Source organism: Mus caroli, chromosome 6 (genome assembly GCF_900094665.2).
Source record: "Mus caroli chromosome 6, CAROLI_EIJ_v1.1, whole genome shotgun sequence".
NCBI classification, from domain to species: Eukaryota; Metazoa; Chordata; class Mammalia; order Rodentia; family Muridae; genus Mus; species Mus caroli.
In genome coordinates this window covers 15,355,937-15,366,473 of record NC_034575.1, presented here as the reverse complement: position 1 = coordinate 15,366,473, position 10,537 = coordinate 15,355,937, and positions in this window count along the sequence as shown.

Genomic DNA, 10,537 nt, shown 5'->3' with positions numbered 1-10,537 from the left:
GGGTGTTGTGGGTAGCTGGCGGGAGTCAGCTGACCCTGCGCTCTAGCTACCCTGGTGCTGGTCAGACAGGAAGAGACTTGTGGCCCTACTCAGGCCGGTTTTCTGCTTCCCTAACTAATGCAGTCTCAGGTCCCACGCGCATTTGGACTGGAGCAGAAGCTGTGTACCACTCACCAGAAGTCTCAAGATCCTGTGGCGGGTGTCGTGGGTAGCTGGCGGGTGTCAGCTGACCCTGCGCTCTAGCTATCTCGGTGCTGGTCAGACCGGAAGAGGCTTGTGGCCCTACTCAGGCCGATCTCTACAATTTTCTTAATAGCATATAAAATATGTTCAACAACCACAATTTTTTTTCTTTTTTCAAAATACATTTTGTTCCAAATAATCTTTTTATTGATTCTCTGGGATTTTCATATCATGTAGTCCAGTCACAATGCCATCCCAGACTTTGTGTCTGCTCTTCTCTCTTGAGTTCCCCTAAAAGAAACAAAATTAATTAATTAAATAATTAATTGAAAATTTATAAAGGAAAAAAGTTAATTCCATGTTTTTAATTGTTTTGGTTTCATTTGTTTGTTTGCTTGTTTTTATGTAGATTCTCACATACTTGATGGAGCATGATACAATTATTATCGGCAGTCCCCTTGAAATAGCACTGAGTCTTTCGCCTCCCACAACTCCATCAGAAGTTGTGGATTGTAGAGAACAACTCTTCTGCTTCTCTTTCATATCCTAAGAGTTCTTTTTCTTTGCTTTCTCCCTAAGCTGTTACGTTTTTGGAGGGGGGAACTGAGGCTCTAGTGTTTCTTGCATAAGCCTTGCATGTCCCTCCTTCTCAACTATACATCTGCAGTCAGTAATACTGTTAAAGGAGCTTCCTTGCTCTTCACAGTCAGTGGCAGCATGGATCATAGACCTCCATTTGCTTTCTGGTGACAGTGCAGAGCAGAAACATTACTTTCTTCTGCAATAGGACCACAGCCCCAGAGAAGGCTCTCAGAATTTGCATGGACCACAGACATCAACACTGCCTCAGGTGGCAGCTCAGAGCACTCACATCAACATGACCCTCAGTGGCAGCGTGGAACTACATGTCTAAGTGACTTCTAGCTTCAGAACAGAAAAATACACTTCTGCATGACCTTGGTTTCAATATGGACTAAGGACATCAATACAAGCCTTGGCTTCAGTAGGACCATGGACCTAGAAATGTCTCACAGTGGCACCACGGGCCTGGACATCACCAAAGCCTAGGGTGTCAGAACAGTCCACTCAGCTCAGTAAGGACCCACTGGCAGCACTGTTAATGGGTATGGACATGGCCTCAGGTGGCAGCATGGAACTCCACAAACACCATCTTGCCTTTTGGTGGTAACTGGAACCATGGACATAAACACAGACCTCAGCTGACATAGGGCTTTGACCCATGTGCATCACTCAGCTTCAGCACTGATACAGATATCACTATGGCCTTAGTTGACACATTGTTTGCTCTCATCAATACAGCTCCTCAGAGGATGGACAGCCTACAAATATTAGTGTGGCTTCAGGTGTCAGCACTGACCACACATGGCCCCTGGTGGCAACTCAGATTGGCAACCCATAACACAGACATCAAGACAGACCTGAGCTGATCTGTAACCCTCAGTAAAAAGAACCTGGAATTACCATGGTCTGTTGGCTGCTCATCTCCACCTACATCATTCCAGCCCATAGGTCTCATCTTAGCAACAGGTTGCAGCACAGATCACAAACATCCACACAGCCCTTGGTAGAAGTGTGTCCCAGCTATGATCATGGCCTCCCGCAGGCCATGGCTGTGTGGGACCTGGGAGTTCACATGCATGGCTGGCTTTTCTTGTCTTAACTTCCAACAAGGGCAGGGGTGGGGACTGCAGGGCTTGGGAGCTAGCTGCACACTCTACTTCAGCTCATATGTCACTGATTTTTTTCAATAGAAACAGCCCAGAAGCAAAAATTTAAGATTAAGTCTAATTACCATGGCAAATTAGTTTACCTAGCATTTTAATCAATACCTGGATTTCTGAGAACTCATACATATATGCAAATATATAAATGTTTATATGTTTATATGTAAATACTCTCACACATGAATATATATATATATATATATATATATATATATATTCTAAAGTTGTTTTGGAAATTTAAATATAAATTCAGACATATAGAGAATATGCATTTAGAATATGATTTTTACATATATATACTCGTGCATATATTGCATATATTATTACCATATATGTTTTATATATATATATATACATATATATACACACATATATATATATATTTGAAATGTAACCAAAATATCTAACTTGCATTTGAAGTATATTTTGTTTTAGGAATATTATGTATCTAAGGCATAATTTTACGTGTATAATATTACTAAAATGTTAATTGTACGTATAAATGTATGAGCATTTTAAATTACTATGCACATACAATCTGTGATTACTATATAAATTGTGGCCACACCTGCATATTTCCAAAACGTGGTAATTCCTAAGCTCTTTAGCATTGTTCATAAAAAATAGTATATTTAACATAATTCTTTTTGAAGTTTGAAAAAATGTTATGTCTTTTATAAATACTGAGTATATGCAAACTCATGAAAATGAATTCTTTTATCTCACTATTCACTTTTCTCTATAAAAGATTACTTTGAAAGAAACTTGTGCTATTCATTATGTTTTATCGTTGAGAAAATCATGTTAAAAATCTAGTTGATATAAAATCATGATGTGTTTGGTTGTGCTGCTAAAACCTGGATTGAGAGGATAAAAATTTTAGTTAATAATTTTTTAAAAAATCTCTTTCTTAGCCAGATGTTTATGCTTTTACTCCTCTTTATGTTTCTGAAAAGGAAAATCATAATTTATAGTAAAATTGTAACTCAATTCTCTCACTTTTCTCTCATGGGAATATGCAAGCACTCATGATGTAAGTGGAATAAAGTTAGATAATGAAGCATAAACCCAGAGGACAATATTTTTTTTTATAATGTATAACTTACATATGTCAGGAATACCTGAATATTAGTAAAATGTGATGAATTTTAGTTCACTCAATTCAAAACAACTGCTAGCTCGAGAATATTACTGACAAGAACAACAAAGCCTAATTACTTTGTGTGATTACAAATTGGATGCTGCAAAGTGAAACTTATTCCATCAGTGTTTCCTTAGGGAATATTAATAATAGTATTCGCAAGCACCAAAATTGGAAAGCAGATATTAAGCTTTATACTGCCTTTTTGAGTGGTAAATGTGTTAAAGACTTAATTATAATTTCATCTACAAGGAACCAATTGAAAACAACAAAGTGCTGACAATGTCTGACAGGTTCTTATAATCCACTTCCCAATGCTGAGTTGGTGTTAGTCATTTTCTTTAAGCCCAGTAATAATAATGGTTTAGCAACTTGAATGTGGCAGAGTTTGGTGCATATACATTTAGGATTGTCATATCTTCTTGGGTACTTGTTCCCTTGATTAGATGATAAAATCCTTTATCTCTCTTTTTTTTATATATCAATTTTATCTTTATTTTTATTAGTTATTTTCTTCATTTACATTTCAAATGCAATCCCAAAAGTCCCGCATACCCTCCCCCCCCCCACTCCTCTACCCACCCACTCCCACTTCTTGGCTCTGGTGTTCCCCTGTACTGAGGCATATGAAGTTTGCAAGACCAAGGTGCCTCTCTTCCCAGTGATGGCCTACTAGGCCATCTTCTGCTACATATGCAACTAGAGACACGAGCTCCGGGAATACTGGTTAGTTTATATTGTTTTTCCACCTATGGGTTGCAGACCCCTTTAGATCCTTGGGTACTTTCTCTAGTACCTCCACTGGGGGCCCTGTGTTCCATCCAACAGCTGACTGTGAGCATCTGTTTTGGATATCAGAACAGTGACAGAATGTTCTGATCCTATGTCTTGGTACAATGTTTCTTTTCCTTATCCAGGCCTACCTCTATCCCTACCCCTATTACTTTTCTTCTAAGTGCTTTAAACATGAATAGTCAGTGATATTCTGATATGGCAGATATGTACTGAAACTTCAGTGACAAATATGAAAATATGTATTTAGATGCAAGTCTTTCAGACAAAATTAAAATTTCTTTTTTTCAATATTTTATTAGATATTTTCTTCATTTACATTTCAAATGCTATCCAGAAAGTTCCCTATACCCTCCCCTCGCCCTGTTCCCCAACCCACCCACTCCCACTTTTTGTCCCTGACATTCCGTGTACTGGGGAATATAAAGTCTGCAAGACCAAGGGGCCTCTCTTCCCAATGATAGCCATCTTCTGCTACACATGCAGCTAGAGACACAAGCTCTGGGGGTACGGATTAGTTCATATTGTTGTTCTTTCTATAGGCTTGCATACCCCTTCAGCTCCTTGGGTACTTTCTCTAGCTCCTTAATTGAGGGCCCTGTGTTCAATCCAATAGATGACTGTGAGCACCCACTTCTGCATTTGCTAGGCACTAGCATAGCCTCACAAGAGACAGCTATATCAGTGTCCTTTCAGCAAAATCTTGCTGACATATGCAATAGTGTCTGCGTTTGGTGGCCGAAATACATCAAGTCATATGTTATTGTAACAATATTTCAGTGCATTTTTATACAAAAAATTATGTGATATTAACCTTATGTAAACTTTCAGATTTAGATTTGTTTTTGTTAAAAACTAAGATGACAAATAATTAATATATAATAGTGTAGTTCAAGGAAACCAGCCTTCTTAGCATGTGGGAAGTCTTGTATTTGATCCTCCACATGGAAAAAAAACAAAAAAAAAACAAAAAAATATGAAAATACTTAGTTAAATAAATACATAAATAAATTAAACAAGAATGTATTTCTCATATAAGAGAAAGGATTTTATAAATGCCAGTTAAAATTCTGCTGAGCCAAAGACTTTCTTACTGAGAAATAAATCCTAGACACATGTACTGGCTAGTTTTGTGTCAACTTGACACAGCTGGAGTTATCACAGAGAAAGGAGCTTCAATTGTGGAAGTGCCTTCATTAGATCCAGCTGTAAGGCATTTTCTCAATTAGTGATCAAGGGGGAAAGGCCCATTTTGGGTGAGATCATCTCTAGGCTGGGAGTCTTGGGTTCTATAAGAGAGCAGACTGAGTTAGCCATCGGAAGCAAGCCAGTAAAGAACAACCCTCCATGGCTTCTGCATCAGCTCCTGATTCCTGACCTGCTTGAGTTCCAGTCCTGACTTCCTTGGTGATGAATAGCAGTATGGAAGTGTACGCCAAATAAACCCTTTCCTCCCCAACTTGTTTCTTGGTCATGATATTTGTGCAGGAATAGAAACCCTGACTAAGACAAATTGGTACCAGGAGTGGGGTATTCCTGTGACAACCTGACCATGGTTTGGGGAGGACTGTGGAAAGATTTTGGAACTTTGGGTTAGAAGATCCATTTACTGTTAAGAGCTCTGTGGGATGTTGTGTAGGAGCTTGGAAGATAATGTTGAGAACAGTGCAGAAGATGGAAGCCTGGCTTGTGAAATTTCAGAGGGAAAATTAAAGAGTCTTTTCAGGGCCAATGCTATTTTGATTGTGAAGATTCTGTGGTTCTGGTTAGCTGGGGCTGAAGAATCAGCTATTATTAACAAGATACTGGAACTACTAAAGTAAAACCTTTGCATTACTGGGAGTATTGATGCTGGTTAGCTGGGGCTAAGAAATTAGTGGTGATTAAGAAGAGACCAGCATCACTGTGGTGAAATCTTCTGGGAAGTGTTTTTTTTTTTTTTGAGAGCACAAAGAGGCTGTGTTCCAGAGATAACCACAGTTGTACTTCCTGCTGCAGTGGGACTTGGTAATGTGTAAGAGTCACCCAGGTGGTACTGGTTTTGAAGGCATGAAGGGGTCTTGCAGAGAAGCTGAGGCTCAGCAGTGTGGAGGTCATGGAAGGCCATTGGTAAAGGTGCAGCCTCAGTTGCAATTGATGGCCCAGAAAGGAAGGGATCCTGCAAAGTAGTTGAAACCCGGCACCTGTGAGAGGCTGTGGTGAAGCCTGGTTACAGTGGAAGACGGCAGCGACACATTATGGCCAAGAAATATCATTTTTAATCAGGTTGTCATATATCTACCTCAAAAAGTTATTGTTGTTACAACATTCATGAAAATTTCAGGGGAAACATTTTAAAACTACCCACTCATGTGTCAATTTGTATATTATGAAATATTTGGGATGCACAATGCTTGGAATTTTCTTCATTCTTACTTCCACAGAATTTGAATATCTCTGGTTCTTACACTAACCTTTGTTACTTAGGAATAATCACTGCACATAATCCATTTTCTTAACTATTGGGGTACTTTAGAGAAAGAGACTCTGAGTTCTTTGTAATTTCACTAATTCATTTCTTCCCTGAAATACAAAGCTTCTAAATCTCATCCTGGGAGCTAATATTGGGCATTTGTTTTCATGGATGTCCATACACACACACACACACACACACACACACACACACACACACACACACACATATATGGTTTCACTCTATATACCTACTCAATGTTCCAACTGTCAAATACAACTTTTTACATGCATTTAAATATAAGTGTAGGTGAATGCGTAGGAAGATAGAAGAGTGAAAGACTTGCTAGATAGTTTGAGCTATAACTGAGAAAGAAGCATCCTCATTACAGGTTAACCATCATAGTACTAAAAGGTGCTATGTAGGCTGAAGGGAGATATTTGCAATCAGCAGTCATATTCATTTGGATACACTAAATAAAAATGTATTGACTGGCCAGGCAAAATAAACCCACACATAGAAATAGAAGTAGAAAATCTGTTGTGCAAATAAACAACAAACGTTGACTAAATTCAGATCTGGTAGTTAGTCTTGGTTAAAACATCCTTGAAATGTTCAGAGAGAAGGTAGAGATACTTATTTAATAAAATATCTGCTGATTAGACTTGAGGACTTGAATTTGGATGCTCAGTTCTTGCAGAAAAGATACCTTACAACAGCATGTCTTTATAACATCAGAAAAAAGTCCAGTGGTGACAATGGAAACAGCTGGGCACTTGTAGCTCACTGGCTAGCCAATCTAGCCAAAGCAGTAAACTTCATTTTATAGATGGTTTCTTCTAATAGAGAAACAAGGAGAAAGAAAGGATGTGTGTTTCATTGGGTGGGGATATGGAGAGAAATCTGAGAGGATTTGTGGGACATGAAACTATAGCTAGAATATAATATATGAGGAAAGATCTATTTTCAATGAAAATATAAAAATGATGCTAAAGAAATATAAAAAGAAAGCAAAAGAAAGAGAGATAAAGCAAGAAAGAAAACTATGAAGCTATGATATGCACACTTTGGATAGCTAGGTTAAGGATTAGTATGTAACCTTTAAGGTAAAATATTGTTAAATTCATAGGCTTTTGTTGTGTAATGAAAAAATTGATAAATTTGATGGAATAGAAAGAACTCTTAGGATTCATCCCCTGAAAATTGTGAGAATGATTGTGCAGACATCCAATAGTGACTTCGAGCCTCTGTGCCCACACACATACATACATGTCCATATTCACACAAAGAAGTATACAACACTCACAAAATCACACACACACACAGATAGCATGTGTCTGTGCATGAGAGAGGAGAGAGAGAGAGAGAGAGAGAGAGAGAGAACAAAATCCCAGGTGTCTAGAGAAGTCATAGACCCTACTGATAAAGCTACTGCTACACTTTGGTTAATGGTAATGTGTACCTGTCAATTTGCCATCTAAATAACTGTGATTATGCACATAGACTAGATGTGCTGTCAGCCTTGATAAGAGAAAAACATCTTTGTAGTGGTCAGTAATGACTGCACAGATTCAGAAATAGTAAAAGTACTGAGAATAAATAAATTTTGAATGTCTAGCCATAAATAGGACATTTAGATTATCCCTCTAAGTAAGACTCAGGGGACATCATGGAAGACGAAGAAGAATGGATCCCCAAACAAAAGGAAGGTAATGGCAGTGTGAATTGCTGATTTCCAGGCATTACAGAGCTGTAGCTCATTCAAGAACATATACTATATTTTAAAATAGAAAGAAAAATGGCTTTATAGATGGATAATGATGCTCACAGAAGGGATATTCTGCCTGAATGAAAATCTCTGTGTAAAGAATGGAATGACACCTTATCATTTGTTAGTTAAGAAGACACGTCAGCCCTTGGACAATATAGCTATCATCAATATTCTAAAATAACATTGTTAAAGACATCACACAATTTGTTGGTAGGGCACAGATAAATTAAGACAGAATTGGCCTAGAAGTTTCCTCACACAAGATAACTCTCATAGTGTTGGATGGTGCTACGTAGTCGGCTAGGGAAAGAAATTCATCAGTGTTCTTACCTAACTGTAAAACTAAATCACCACTCAAGGTGTGCCTAATGATAAGGGTAGGAATATAAATGTTGTGAGAATAGAAAATCACTTTTAAAATGGACGTGAGACCTGCCCTGGGATGTTTTCAATAAGAATAGACGCCAAAGACTCATATATTGAATGCTTGATCATCAGGGAGAGGCACTACTTTAGAGATTAGAAGGTGTGTCTTTCTTGGGATGGGTGTGTCTTTTTAAAATAACTATGTCACTGGGAGTGACCTCTCAGGTTCCAAAAGCCCAAGGCTTTGCAAATGCCTCTGTCTTTCTGCTGCCTCTGAATCTGAATGTAGAACTCTTAGTCACTTCACCAGCACCATGTCTGCTTGCTTGTTACCATGCTTCCTGCTATGATAACAATAGACTACATCCCTGATATAGCTGTCTTGTGTGAGGTTATGCCAGTGCATAGAAAATACAGAAGTGGATGCTCATAGTCATCTATAGGATGGAACACAGTGACCCCAATGTAGGAGCTAGAGAAAGCACCCAAGGAACTGAAGGTGTCTGCAATCCTATAAGTGGAACAGCAATATGAACTAACCAGTACCCCTAGAGCAAGTGTCTCTAGCTGCATATGTAGCAGAAGATGGCCTAGTTGGCCATCATTGGGAAGAGAGGCCCCTTGGTCTAGCAAACTTTATATGCCCCAATACAGGGGAATGCCAGGGCCAAGAAGTGGGAGTAAGTGGGTAGGGGAGCAGGGCAGGGGGAGGGTATAGGGGACTTTTGGGATAGCATTTGATATGTAAATGAAAATATCTAATAAAAATTTTAAAGGAAACAAAGAAAGGGAGAAAGAAAGAAAGAAAGAAAGAAAGAAAGAAAGAAAGAAAGAAAGAAAGAAAGAGAAAGAAAGAAAGAAAGAAAGAAAGAAAGAAAGAAAGAAAGAAAGAAAGAAAGAAAGAAAGAAAGAAAGAAAGAAACTGTAGTCAAACCTCAAGTAAGTGCTTTCCCTTATAAGAATTAGTGTGTTCAGGGTACCTTTATGCAGGATTAGAACAATGACTGAGACATACTTCACTGGTGAGAAATCATTCCAGGCAGCATAACCTGATCAAAACCTAAAAAGTAGCATGGGAATCATAAGTCTTAGGTGAGAATCTATCACTGTCATTTTGATAAATAGCAATCAGGTCATGCTCCCTCTAAATAATTATGTTTATAGCTATAGATTAGCTGTGGTAAAAAAGCTTTCATTTTTTGCAATAGGTGGTGGTGATTGCAGAAACTAATATGATGCCAGAGTGAAGAGAATAAGTGACCCTGCATTGCAGACTCCCAAAAAACAACAACAACAACCACACACACACACACACACACACACACACACACACACACACAAACTTCTATGCTAACAGTACGGTGTGGAAAGTATTAAAGCAAGAGCTGAGGCTACAGATAAGAAGGGGAAATGCTGCTGTCTTCTTGACTCAACATGGATGTTGCAATAATGTACTTGGAGAATCTCTAATTATCCAGGCAAGTTCTGTACACACCACACAAGACAACAGCAATCATCCCTGAGGTACTATAGACAATTGGTACTGGAGCAGAGAAATCCTATCCCTCAGCTGTATAGAATCAGGTAAATGATCACCCACACACAACTATTCTCATGAAAACTTCCTAATACATACTTACATATGTATTGAACCTCACATAAAGAAAATAGAGGCCACAAATTTGAAAGAGAAATCTATGTGTGAGCAGGTAGGGAAGAAAGGAAAGGGAGGATGACGTAAATATATTAAATCTCAAAAAAAAAAAAAAAGAAAAAACAAGAAATGTTTCTTATAAACATACGTGGCTCCAAAAAGATATGAATGATGGACAAAGTCATGGGAAGAAGAAAAGAGTAAGCTGGAGCATGAGGGGGATAAGGAAGAACGTTGGGTGACAAAAAAAAATCAATCATTAAAATAATTTACTTGGCAGGGAGCGCCATCTTGGCTCCGGGACTCCGCCGAACTTAGTCTGTACAGGTGAGAGTGAGGACCACAGAGGCAGACAGCTTCTGGGACAGGCGGGGGCCACAGAGCAGCTGAGGCAGCACCCTTTTGGGGCCGCAGACATCCGGCAACCTCCCAG